Consider the following 14,732-nt stretch of genomic DNA (forward strand, 5'->3'; position numbering starts at 1 on the left):
ATATATGCGGGTGGAAATCCCCCGCAACCTCCCACCCAATGCAAAACCCCACCAAAAACCCTTTATAATCGGTCAATTGTTCATTCGAACAATTGTAAATGAACAATTTGGGTAATACCAGATTTAAGCCCTAACAGAACACGAAAACCAGCATTTGAAAACCTACCTTTATCAGTATCTGGCAAATGTCTTCATTCGTCCGTCCAAGTCCCCTGCATCCTCGCCCCCCTTTTTTGTGCCTAAAAAGGCGGGAGACCTGAGAACTTGCATGACTACAGAGCACTTAACCAGATGATGGTAAAAAACTGGTACCCGTTACCGCTTATCCCGAGCTCTTGGATCAAGTCAAAAAAGCTCAGATATATACAAAACTAGATTTAGGAGGGGCCTACCATCTAGTAAGAGTCAAAAAAGGAGACGAGTGGAAGACGGTCTTTCACACGAAATATGGCCTTTATGAATATCAGGTCATGCCCTTTGGACTATGTAATTCCCCGGCGGTGTTCCAATTTTTCTTGAATTACGTGCTCGGCGAACTGTTGACGTCTGCCCTCTTGTCTATATTGATGATATTCTTATCTATTCGACCACCAAGGAGGACCACGTCAACCATGTCCGGGCAGTTCTGGAGAAACTGCTGCAACACGGGCTATATGCCAAATTGGAGAAATGCTTCTTTCATGTGACAGAGGTAGAATTCCTCGGCTTTATTTTACACCACTGGGCGTACGCATGGAAATGCGCCAATGTAGACGCTATCCTTAACTGGCCCTCACCGACATCCATAAAGGGAGTACAGAGTGTATTCAGGTTCGGCAACTTTTTTACCGCTGGTTCATTCCCGGGTTCTCCCAGATCATCCACCCAATCACCTCTTTACTACGGAAAAATAAACAATTTAATTTCTCTGCAGAGGCAGAGAAAGCCTTCCATGAGCTAAAACAAGCATTTACCACAGCACCAATTCTACGGCATCCTCGACCAGAACTACCATAAGTGGTTGGAACTGATGCTTCCAGCATAGCAATGGGAGCAGTCCTGTCACAACAAGACCCCGAAACAGGTCATTGCATCCCGTGGCATTCTGGTCTCCCAAGTTTTCAGCCCCTGAATTGAATTATGCAATCCGTGATAAAGAACTGCTGGCAATTAAGGCAGTGTTCAAAGCATTAGTTAAAGGAGAACCAGCATACAAAGTTGAAAGGATCCTAGACTCTAAGATGGTCTGGTCCAAGTTATACTACCTTATAGACTGGAAAGGTTATGGACCCCAAGACCGGACCTGGGAACCCAGTGAGCATGTTCACGCTCCACGATTAATCAGGCAGTTCCACCGCAATAACCCCACTAAACCAGGGCCAGGGGGGAAACCACCCATGAGAGGAGCCTTGAGGGGGAGTGTTGCCATAGCCACAGGCCCCAGAACACAAAAACCATATCATCTAGTGATGGGGCAATGGGTCACTTGACTCACTTAAGTCCCTTTGGGACCTATAAACACAGGGGCCATGGCCTGACTCAATCCGGGCACCTTTGGTGCCAGGCTCATATAGAGATGTGAGCAGGAACACTTTATTTCAGTGCAGGAGTGCTTTTACTTTATTTCAGTGCAGGAGTGCTTTTATTTTACAAGAACTTTCCAGGAGCTGAAGTCCTTTATTCCAGAGAACATCCTCATGTGCTGTCTCATTGGATGTGACTCCCTAGGCCTGGTCTTTATGGTCTTTATGTGCTGACTCATTGGGTGTGCAGGGTGTAGCAGGCAGGCAGAACCTGGTGGGCGTGGCTTCAGAAGCTCAGCTATATAAGCTGCTCCATCCTTAAGGTCGGTGCTTCGCGTTACAGTGCACTCACGTGCAACATGACACTCACCGCCGCTTGGACAAGTTTACTTACCTTTGAAACCAGGCATTCTCCTGCATACTCACCTCCAGGAAACCAGTGCTTCATCGCTTCATCTGCAGACTCATCTCCTGACATCCAGTGATCTTGATCCCGATGCCACAGCCCTGCACTCTGCATCCACGACCTCAGACCCTGTGAAGAAGAAGAAAGACAAGGTTAGAACATTTGTCCTAGGGCCGTGCCACATTTGAACCCTGCACGCCCCCTAGTTAACAACTTTCCAACTATGTACCACTGCAGCTTCGTTCCTCATTCCCTCCGACTGTTGCCTCGAGCTCTGCAGCTTCTGCTGTGCCGGTAACATCACCTGCAAGGGAAGAAAGCAAAAGAGCAAATGTCAAAAGTGGAACGGACAGCAATACAAGACAACAAACTTTACAATACAACAAAAACAGACGAGGAAAGACAAAGGCAAACAGAAACACTTTCCTGAAGTATAGTGGCTTCTTAGTCGCAGCAGGACTGGAGTATCACGTGCAAGGGACCAGTGAAGGAACTCGGTCCAGATCATACAAGCGCCCCTGCCAGAAGCAGCAGGACGGAGTGCTCGCCAAAACTTTAGCAACAGGTGAGCTTTTCAGGGACAGTGCATTCCACGGGTACCACGGTTTGGGAGAAGGTGCCTGGAAGGGGATCAGGCGCACAAGCTGGCATACTCACGCCCCCTATTCTCCATGCAAAAGCAGTCCTGAGAAGCATCACCTATTACCACCAGTCACCACATAAACGCAGAGGGCGAATTTGGACACTAGCAACCTCACCCCGGGAGGGATGCATCCGTTTCCCAATGCCTCTGCAGAGACCTGGTGAGCTTAACACATATAGAATGAAATGTGTTTCCATTGGACATAGAATTCTGGTGGCCCCATCTCGGACGATCCTAAAGGTGATAAGTAGGAGACTACATCATACCGGTAATTAATCAACTCGATCAATATCGAGCAATAATTGGTTGGTACCGGCTTCACCAACCTTGGACATTTTGGCAGGTCATCAGAACAATGAGCAAAATATTGGTAGGATGAGAGGCACCATAGAGCTGCTACTATTAATTAAGATACCATTCCTGATTTCCTAGGCCACAGGCCAGAGCTTCTTCCTCTAAACCCAGCCGTAATCAACTTCTTTGCTCAGTTAATTTATAGGGTGTCGAGCATGTGCCTCTCCACAGCATTACAAGTATGGCATTAAGTGGTAAAATTGGCTGTAAATATGTTAGCGCCAACTTCACCACTTTGCCAAATAATGAAGTCGGGCCTGGAGTGGAGGATTTACCTCCAGAGAAATCCTAAAGGTGAATCCTCCCACTCACCACTGAAAAAACCGGCAGAATCGGCAGGAGTACCGTGGCAGGATTACTGCAGCAGAAGTTCCACTAAAAAAAGCCCCATTGAGTCTAAAGGACTAAAAATAAAATGGAGACTTACACTGTCACTGCCACTTCGGTAATGCAGCTGGACCAAGTGGTGGTAACGTTGTTGGGCATGGGGAGTTAGTGAGATGTGTGATATATGTTGGTGAGAGAGTTGCATGGGTGTTTGGTGGATTTGAGAACTGTGGGATATATTGACCCACTCAACGTTGCTTTACCCAATCACTTTACTGCATTAGTGCAAGAAACAGCCAGGATCTCAAAATTGTGTTTTTACAACAACCATCAAAGAAAAATGGCTGCATCACCCTGCCACACACATTTCAGGCCGGGTGGAACAGAGTACTCACTGCAGGAATGTGTCAGTGTGCTCTGCAACATTTAACATGGCATTAAGTAAATAGGCAGCATTGCCATGCCTAAAACCCCAAAATTCCTTTTCAGAATGAAACCTTGTTTTTCACCCTTTAAACATGTTTTTATTAGGTTAAATCCGCCCATTTACTATGAAACTGCTGTAATTGAAAAGGTCCTGCCATGCCCAGGAGAAGTCATTGTGCATTAGCAAAACTAGGCCTAGTTCCTGAATGACAGGCCCAGTAATCTTAGCTTGGAAAGAAATCAACAAGGATATTATGTTACTCGCATGGGAAGGTGCGCATATTTCTCCACAATGTATCAAACACCAGCTGTCTTCAAAAGAACTTCAACTATCTGAGCCTGGTCAGTTTCATGTATCAGTATTCAGATAAAATTCATGCTTCCAGGAAAATGACTTTGGCTGCTTTGATTTTTGTGCTAGCGCCAATTTCTTTAATAATTTTGTCTTGTGAAATCCTAAGCCCTTAGTCCTCTTCCGAGTGATCGGACTGGTTTCGCCAGGGTGGGCACGGGGGTGCTAGGATTGAACTTGCGAGTCATCCCTGGGGCTTACTGTGTCTCAATCTGGTAGCCTTGCCTGAATGCTCTCGTATAGAGTAAAACTGTTCTTGTCAAAACTGATTTCCTTTTCCTTTTTCACTGCTTTATTTTCCTGAAAACGCCCCTCACTCTAACTCAGTCAATTTTCCAGATAGAAACCTAATTTCACTTCCAAATCAGTGAATTTTACCCGTTTTTATCAAAAACCATCTGTTTAATTTCAGGTGGGTATTGACATTTTTGAAAAGTTTTACACGTATTATTTCGTTTCTAAATTATTTTAAACCTTCCTATCAATTTTGAATTGTATGCTTTTGCTCAATCTATTGCTTATGATTGCTAGTATCTTTCCAGTGTTGCTCCAGTAAAGAATTGTACTTATTTAAGGATTTTTGCACACATTCATTGTTTTGTTCAGCCGTTTCCGAGTGTCATTTTAACATTGCAAGTGTTTCAAATCTGTTTTTCATTCTCATTTGAGGAGGGAAGGTTGGATTTGAATTTTGTTTCCTATTCCTTATTCCTGATTACCTGCTGCTTCTATATATCCATTCAGATTTGATTATTTGTGTGTTGAGGGAACATTGCAGTGGAAAATTCTAACTCAAGTGCTATCTTTCCAAAAATCCAAAAGTGTTTCTATTCCCTGGTGTTTTCTATCTGTGTTGCTAAAGGTTTGAATTAAGGGTGTTGCCTACTTTTCTATTTGTTGTTGTCACCACATTGGTGATTCCTGCTCCATATTAAAAAGTATATGATTGATTTGAATTTTAAATAAATAAAAAAATATTACCTTTACCAACCAGCCTGGTTCCTGGTCCATTGTAACCTGGGGTATTTGAAAATGGTGTGTGATATATAACAAAATAAGCATTTCAGTTGTGTACTGCATACTAGGCTGCGACCAGGGTGTATTGCCTGATTGAAATCCTTAACAGAACATAGAAGGGGAATATTTTCAGCATTACAACTGATCATGATCAATTTAGTTAATCCTATTAAATAGGCATACATATTAAACCCAAAATATAGCCAAAACAAACACTGTTCTGCCAATTGAGAGACATCTGGGACTCCTCCTATTCTAGTAATACAAAGATCCATAACAACGACACCTTGGCTCTCTTGTAGCCTTGCGCTCTGCCTCTTTCCCCAATGTGGCAATCTTACAACCGCCAGTTAATACAAAATGTCCCTCCAAAATGCTGCAATTTTGTGCTGCAATATTTGCCGTTTCATGCCACAAGATTTGCCATTTAATGCCGCAATATCCTGAAGGGTCTGCTTAGTGTCTGTGTGACTTCATAGCGAGTGTGAATCTACGTTGTGTCTAATGCATCTACATTTGTCAGTTTCTGGGATATTGTCATTTTTTTTTCAATTTTAGTTACAACATATCAATTTCTGTTAAAGCATGCAGATTCATCTTTTTTTCAATCGTTGCGGGGTGAGGTCGGTAGGGTTGTCTCAGCAAATACCATCTCCTGTGCTTGCAATACAGCGGCAGAGAGGGGACAGGTTCCATAAATGGTGCACGACTTCCATTCCTACAATAGTGAGGTGGGGAGAGACCGATGCTATGGATGATGGATTCATCTGACTCTTGACAAAGTGGCCATTACTGGCATATATAGGCTATTTTATCTATGCCACTAATGGTCACTTTAAATCAATGCATGAAGCTGCTGCCACAACCTTTCTATGGCAAGTAATAGTCACTGTAAATCATATGCACAAAGAGCTTTGGCGTTCAGGAAATATTAATTATCCTCCACTGAGAATACTCACCAGGCATGACTGCCCATGAATCATGAAATTTACTTGATATTTTTGCTGTTTCCGTAGAGAAACAATTATAAATTGTATAGCTTTTCATCCCATTTTTTTCGTACAAATGATGCTGCAAAATGCATCATGAAAGCGCAGAATTTCTCAGGGAATCCCCCTGTTAGGCAGATTTATATGCAGTACCCTTTGGGAACACCACACCCAATTAAGACTGACAGTACAAATTCACCTTTGGTACAAGCCTGTACTACACAATAAAGTGGTAGCGATGGCTGAGCAACCAGACTTATCTCAAGAGTAAAGTATCACTAGTTACACAAAGGGCAGCAATTACTATGATTCAAACAAACAATGACTCAAGGTGTCGGAGTAAAAGAATATACATTTATTTACACATCAGTTATTAAACATTTCACTATTATCAAGCAGTTGAAAAATCACGATTCTGATACACTACACCACACCCAATAGATTCTGGACAGGTTAGGCTCAAAATGAGGTGTGAGCAAAATGGCACTCCAGTAATTTAAAAGGGAGGGAAAAACAAAGTTAGACAGAAGCTGAGCAGCACCAACAAGTAAGCAAGAAGGGCAATCTAGAAAAAGGAACTACAGTGAGGAAATCAAATCAAGAGGCCAGGGCCACAGTCAATGGACCAAAGTCTTTGCAGAGGATCAAACAGTTCAGGGTAGTTCGCGGTTAAGTCTTTGCCAAGAGTTCAGAACGAAGTTGGTTGGACAAAAAGTTACTTTAAAGAATAGTGAAGGACAAGCCCTAGGATTGGCGAAAGATTTCACACACTTTCACCGCGGCTGGACGAAACGAACAACCTGGTTAGCACAGTACCTTTAGAGAAGAAGAATGCTGTAGCTGAGGCAGATGTTCCTGGCCGGTCCTGCAGGCTCACGCTTCCTGAAGGTTGATAAATGAGCACCACACACCGTGGGAAATTAGCAGCGCTCAGATGCCTGAGGGTCCGTAGTGCCATATAAATGACAAAAACAAAACGTGATGCATGTGCTTCCAAAACGGAATAGATAAGGAAAACAAAAGAGGTAGTGGAACATACAAGAGAATAAGGTGTATGTTTTAAGACACAAGGAAAGACCATTAACACATGGGTAGCATCACAAGTCAGACAGACAGTACATCAAGATGCCAGAGAATAGGGTGACACAGCCCACTAGGCAGCAAAAATATACAGAGGAAAATACGAGCAAGAAATAGAAGAAGACAAAAAGCCAACAACCGAAGTCTGGAGCCTGAAAACTGCAAGTAGCACTGAACCCAAAAACAGGTTTTACAAAAATAATAAGCAGCGGGGAATAAACAACACACAACACAACAGGCCGAGGCCCGAGGCCAAAGTGTTGCAAGTAGCACGGAACCTGAAAACGGGTTCAACGAAATTAGGATGCAGTGGAGAACCAACACCACATAGCACAACAGGCCAAAGCCAGAAGGCTGGGGCCAGGGTGCTATAAATAGCACCAAACCTGAAAACGGTTCCAATGTAAACTAATAAGCAGTGCGGAATAAACACCACACAGCACAACAAGCCAATGCCCAAGGGCGGGGGCAGAGTGCTACAAGTAGCACGGAACTGGGAAACAGGTTCAACAAACCGGTGCCCCATGGCTGCCAGGCAGGGGAGAGGGGGAGCAGCAACCCAACAAATGGGCCAGCACTCCCCCACTCCTCCACCAAACTACAAAGGCGAGCGCAGTCGCTACACCAGGAAACACAGAGGGAAGGGCAAGGTGTTCATCAACACCCTGCCCTCCCCCCACAGGGATGCAAAACAGCAGGGCCCAAAGGCAGGAAGTAGGCGGGGGAGCTAGGCTTAGGCGCCATAAGGTGCAATTAGCTGTCAGCAGATGCTGGCCCGGGGGCTGGCACCACAGCCCCCACCACACAGAATGACCCAAACGACAGCCCATGGGTCCTATATAAAGGCTGCTGCAGCCAAGAACAAATCAGTTTGTGGACCCTGCACGGGGACCCAAACGAAAGAGTACTCTGTGCACTCAGAGTCTCTTCTTTTTCCCAGAACCCTCCCACCCTAAGAAAAAGGATTAGAAGAAGGAGAAAGAAGACAGGTCACTGTATGGTGACCACACTGTCGTGGGACAAGAATGGCGGCCAGGGTCAGAGGGGGTAACCTCGGGACCCGATGCCCTAAAGTAATGCATATTATGGTCACCGTAAGTATGATTATGTTTTGTTATGACCATAACCGTGCAATTAAATGCCATGGCCTTTTATTGCCAACACTTACCCAATGTCTTGCGTACTACCTGGGGGGCCGGGAATAAGCATGGGGCCCAGTGCCACCCAGGTCATGTTACCTCCCCGATGGCATATGGGTCCACTGGTTATTGGAGAAGTGGCAGGCCCCATCAGGCCCCATCAGACAGGCTAGGCACTAGTGGAATGACCCTAGTGACCTATAGGTCAGTCCGAGCCAGGGGCGAGATCTGGGACAAACCTGATATGATGTATTGTGGTTAACTATATAGCCAGCTCTTTCTGTCAGCAATGCACAGTCAACAGACATGGTTCACAAAGGTTCCCTTTAACACAATTGTGCCCAGTTCTCAAAGGGTCTTTCAAGTTGTGCATTGGTAAATGCACAAATTAAGTTGCCCTTTTCTCCGTGCACTAAAGCACTAAGAAGGGGAGACAAGGGGTGTTTAGATGCATTTCAGATGTGCATCCTGATTCACAAACGGGATTCCAGTTTGCAAATTGTGAAAATTAAAGCGTAACCCGAGCCCGATGAAAAACGGGTCGGTAGGGTGTGCAAACAATCTGCATTATTTTTGAAGTGGTACACAAGCGTTATGATCTACTGCAGTTTTGCTTGCAATACTATCCCTCAAACAGGGGTAGAAACGTTTTTTTTTACTACATTTCAAAATGATAAACCTTGATGGGAGCCTACCATACAATATTGTTGGCACCCACACAAATGACACAAATGTCTGCAAAGACGTTGGCCAGGGCTTAATTTCTGCGTCCCCACAGCCACAAACAAATATGCATGCCCTCTTTATGAATACGATGACCTGTGTCTTTCTTAGAATCACGAAACTGAAAAGTTGTCCCCTCTTCGCTGTTTTTGCTTGCTTGTTTCTTGGTGGATCAGGCACAATGTCTCTGGCAGGGGTATTCGAGAACATTACTTTTCATTTCTGCAGGGGTCAAGTGTGGCAACTGCTCACATGGGAGTATCAAAATAGTTAATTAAGGTGTTTTCAGGTCATGTGTGTCCTTCTCGGGCTGGCCTTCCCTGTTTTCTCTGGTGCAATGAATCGTCTCTGGGACATACACGTGTGGATCGATGGCTGTAGGGAGGAATGCTTCTTTTCTGCTGGAATCTCTTGAAGGCGAGGCAACAGCAGCGACCATTGAAGACCAAGGCTTGACTGTCTCTCCATAGAGCTCTATTATACCAATTGGAAGGAGTACAATCCTCACTGGTGAAGTCGTCCAATCTGTCATTAGTTGCATTAGAGACTATTCTACTGAAACGTCTTTTTTAAGTCGTGATACAGGGGCTTGGTGAAATACAGCTTCAAGATTGTTGGGGAGTAGGTGGTGTTCCTCCATTCACACAGTGCTGCTATTAAATACAAAAGTACTACGTGATATTACAGAAGTCAGAGGCCCCTTCTGACCACTTTCACACCACTTGCATAAGCACACCAATAAAAACACTTTAGGTCCCCCTGCAGCTAAGACCAGCCCCTTCCATCACAATGCCGGCAGGAAACTGCTAAGTGGCCCATTAGTCACTGAATGGTTTTGTGCTGGCATTGAGATGGGAGGGGAGGTGCTGTGGGGAGTGGGCGTGCCTTGCAGGGACGCACTGTGGGACCCGACACGGTACAAACGAAGAACCGTTTGGGCCCATGGTGCGTCCCTGCAAGCCCAGAAAATGGCCAAAATAATAGTTCAAAGCAGCGCCATTTCTTTCATGTTGCTTCTTTTCAAAACTATATATCAAGTACACTTTAAACCACTTCCATGTCACTGCTGATAAGTTACTTCACTATGCGGATAATAGTTTTGACCAGTGTTGCTGAGTAAATATTCTTTAAGCCACAAACCGGTTTATTTATTAATTTATGCAATGTTTGTCAGGTACATAGACACGGACACATTGCATAAATAAATATACAGGTACCCAACACACATTGCATGAATAAATAAATAATACTGGTCCATATATCCTTATAACAAGTAAACAGTCAGACTTTACTGTATCAAAGCATACACTTGATTCCCATTCAAAGAATTTTAAAGTGATTGTTTATTGGGTTCAGGTGTCTCCTTGTCATTGCCTCCAAACTCCCTTCAGCATCTTGTGTTCTTTGTTGGTTGTAAATACTGCACCCTGTGCCATATCCATGGTCTCTTGGTGTGTCCAGTCCTCATTATCTGCAGCCTAAGTGGGACTGGGGCATAACATTGTCTTGGGCGCCAGTGAAAAAGTGGCCCACTGTTGCAAATGGCAATTCATTCCTTGTGTGACGGACCGTTTAACTTTGGGTAGGAGTTCCTTAACTTGTAGTTTGGGAATGGCAAACGGGGTGCAGTGGGAGTGGCGCGCGGGTGCGGTGGGAGTGGTGCGCAGTGGGAGTGGCGCTCGGCTTGCGATGGGATTGGAGCACGAGATGGGGTCTGTGGGGGCGCATTCCTAGTGTTTCGCCCTGGGTACCAAATGGACTAGAAACTGCCCTGCTGCAACAATTCACAGATCTGCAGGCCTCCGAACATGTCGGAGAGACACCGTGCAGCCCTTTCATCCCTGCTTCAGCATAAGCACCAACCCCAAAGGGACTGGAGGAAGGGATCCTGAGAGACATGGGGGCTGGGATGGAGAACACGGAGGAAGACACGCGAGAGCAAGAGCACGTGAGAGAGTAGTACAGACTTATAGACAGCAGATCAAAGCTGTCAGGCCCATCCGATCTGCCAATTTCCACTTCAAACACTAGGAGGTGGGAGGAGGGCTGGGAATCCCGCGCGGAAGATGGGAGGGGTGAATCGCCAGCGGCCTCCAAGTCTTTGATAGGGAAGTTGTTCGAATCCTGGGTTTTTATCCAGGAGCACATTGCTTGAACTTCTTATTTCATGAATTCATTAAGTATGGGCCACCCACAAGCCCGATCATCCCATGCACTCTTAGAGTAAAATCTCTGGCCTGGATGCAGGTGCACATAATGAGATGGGGCTCGCTGGCGACTCTTTCTATCTCTCTTTATTTCTTTTTCTCTTTCTTCATCTCTTTGGCCCTCATTACAAGTCAGGCGTTAAGGGTTTAACGGCGCCGTCGGCGCCGTTAACCCTTAACGCTTGATTCACACTTTAACGCCTGCTTTTTGCAGGCGTTAAAGTCCAAGGCGCTAAGCGACCTTGGTGCTAATAACAGCACCGTAATTTACGGTGCTGTAATTAGCGCCTTCCCCATCCCCATTATGCCCTATTGGGCAAAAATGGGAATGGGTAAGGGCAAATGGTGAATGGGGAATTTCCGCCCCGCTCACCTTGGAATGGGGCGGTAATTCCGCCATCCACCATGGCGGAATCCGGCATGGACCATGGTGCTAATAGCACCATGGTCCACCGCCTGACTTGTAATGAGGGCCTTTATCTCTCTCCTCCTCCTCATTCTTTATCTTTTACTCTCTTTTTCTCTTTCTTTGTTCGTTTATTGTCATTGAGTAATCTGTATATTCTGATATATAGTAATGCATAATAATGTATTCATTTAAACAGCGTTTGGTACTGCATTTTCCCCCCACTTCGATGCAGTGTAGATAGCAGGTGTTATCATAAGTCAATTTAACAATATCAGCAATATTCTCAGCAGAAAGATGTTCAGGCAATATGAAAATGGAATAGGAAACAGACAGCAATCGGGCAGAAAGGGGCAAGTTGCTCACTATGTACTTCCCATACGAGAATCCCCTTTATTCTAGACTGATGAAATCTCATCACTTGAAAGGAAACAGGACCAGAGTAGTACTGTAAAGCAGACAATTTAAAAAGTGGCATCAACGCCAGCGGGTGGCCATAGCCAAACACGTTTTTTCCTGTTCTTCTATTTGGGTGCCTGTTTGGTTTCAAGCCTCGCAATGATCGGGCTCCTTGAGCAGCACATAGCACCGGAGCCTGCACGCTTTGCGCTAGGTAGACAGTTGTTCAGGCATGCCTTATTTGTATTTGTGTGTGCAAGTCATTTTGAAGAGTGTCCTTGCTGGGATCGGTAGCAACGATAATCCTTGAGGATGGGGGAGATGTGGTCAAACTTCTTAGTCCCTATTATGAGGCATGTGGCAACATCTTGAATGGCCCCAAGTGGGGCCAGGTGTTTGGCCGGGCTGACAGCGAGGAGTGCCATACACTTAAGAGAACACACAACTAGTGACAACAGAATACAGTTTAAGGTTCTATTAAGCAATGGTTATTAAGAGTGTTTTAAGACTTTTTCATGGAAATGGTTTTAGGATGGCTGTAACACATATATTATTAGGCAATGTAGTCCTTGAAAGCAGGATAGCAAATGAAAGACAACAGAGGCTTACAGAATGTTCCAGACAGGAAGATCTCCTGCTTAGTGATTTCTAAAACCTAGTTTGTATTCTTTATTCTGGGGACTACAAGGTCTCTCCACCTCTCTCTGGATTTTAGAGTGTCCTCTATTTCCGAAATGTCCTTCCCTCTCTCTCCTACTCTCTGTTACTCACTGTCTTCTATTGAGGCAAAGTGGGTTTCCTCTTCTGTTACACATCCGTTCTCTAGGTGATCAAAGTCGCTCTCTCTTTCTCTCTCTCTTCAGTGTAGCACACCTCTCTTCAGGACTTATAGAGCCCCCCACTCTCACTGAAGCACACCCATGTTCTGGGGTTCAATGGACTTGCCTCCTCACAGGGGTATACACCTCTTCTGTAGTTGAAGGAGCTCTTCCCCCCCACTGGGACCCACCCCTCTTCTGTGCTCAAGATGTTCCCCTTCTCTGGTGTTCTCCAGCGGTCTCGACAAACTCCCTCTCTTCAGCTCAGCTCACAGCTCAGAGACACTCTCCATGGATTTTAGCCTCTGTATTAAAGCCCTACCATCCCATTGAATGAGGTCAATGTTAAAATAATTGGTCAATTGGCTTCCTATTCCAAGGTATCGGATGGAAGTCTTTAAAAGGCTGTGTAGGAGATGGTGTTTGATTACTGCCCTGATCCTACCATGTATCCTGGCTTACACTCTGCAAGGAAATGCATTTTGTGGGTTTCTTCTATTGAAACACCATCACCGGGTATAGGGAAACATCTAATAAGTCACCTGTGCAAAGTTGTTTTTCATTCGGGGTTGGAGAAGGACGTTTTTCTCCCTTTATAAAGAGAAGCTCCAAAGGCGGGAAAAACTAGGCTCTTTCACAATTTCAGAAGTACTGCTGCTAGTGGGACTGTGAGAGTTATGTTTTTTTTTCATTTGTGGATCCTCATCTATTGACAAAGGGATCTCTCTGGATGGACTAATATTTCTCCATAACATATTTTCTTTCCTGAATCCCTGAAAATCCAAAAATGAATCCACTCCAGTCTTGGATTTTTAAATCTAATATATCTTGAGAGATGCAGTACTGAATACTCTGTTACGGTGGGACCTGTTAGTTTCTAACTCATTTACATAGTTCAGGCCTGATTCTGGCTGTCATAATCTCAAGAGGCCCTCATCTCTGAGTACAATTCACATTGAAATACAACTCAGTATCATTGGTGTATCGTGTCATGAGATGTAACGGATGTTTAAAAAGTGACCTGAATGGTTCCATATAGAGAGGGTAAATCATTGATCCCTGTGGGACTATATAGGTGACCAGGCGATGGTACGATCTGAAGTTATCCATCTTGTTATCTGTCCAAAAGGTATGAGGTGAACAAGTTGGGGAAGGTGCCTGTAGACCCCCTTCTATCTGCAAATAAAGTTGGTTAATGTCAAGTGGTGGGTTGTGTCATGCATGGCATAAAGGCCAAAACGAACCAAGAGGTAGGAGTCAACGTTATCCATGATCTGCACAGTATAATATATAACCTAGATGATGGTAGTTTCCATTCTGCATCTTTCTGACACTGTTCTCTGGCTGCAACCACCGGATCTCTGCATATTTAATTATAGCAGGGCATTTATTAGGGTGAATTAGAGAGGGAATTGTGGAGGAAAGGAATATATTGAATTGACTAGGAGCAAAGTAGTCACTGGAGCAAGCCACTTTTGCATATTCCTACATCCCAACCCCTTTCCTACAAACAAATGGGGACTATTGTAGGGTAAACTGAAAGAAGACGTCGCACTCATTCATTAGTTTAAGATTTAATGATACGGAGCTCGCCAGTCGCCCCTCTCACATCAGGCCACCAAATTCCTTTCTCTCTCTCTAACCGCCGTTCCTCGCTGCGGTCACGCGGCGCTCATTAGAATCTAGCACAAGAGCACGCGCGACCGCCGCGAGGACACAGCGGTGCTTTACATTCTCTACATATCTTCCCCCTCAAACAGGGCAAAAACACTTTATATAATACTTATAACTGTAATGTAAAACTTAACACTTATAATTAAAATAAATCAGAAAATATGTCTGAACCCATATAAAATAGAAAGTCAACAGAATTGTACAGTTTGCACATGACTTAGTACTTTCCATGTCCATTTACATTTTGAATACTTTAAACATGACTTGAAT

Source organism: Ambystoma mexicanum, chromosome 11 (genome assembly GCF_040938575.1).
Source record: "Ambystoma mexicanum isolate Mex_15411 chromosome 11, UKY_AmexF1_1, whole genome shotgun sequence".
Lineage (NCBI taxonomy): Eukaryota > Metazoa > Chordata > Amphibia > Caudata > Ambystomatidae > Ambystoma > Ambystoma mexicanum.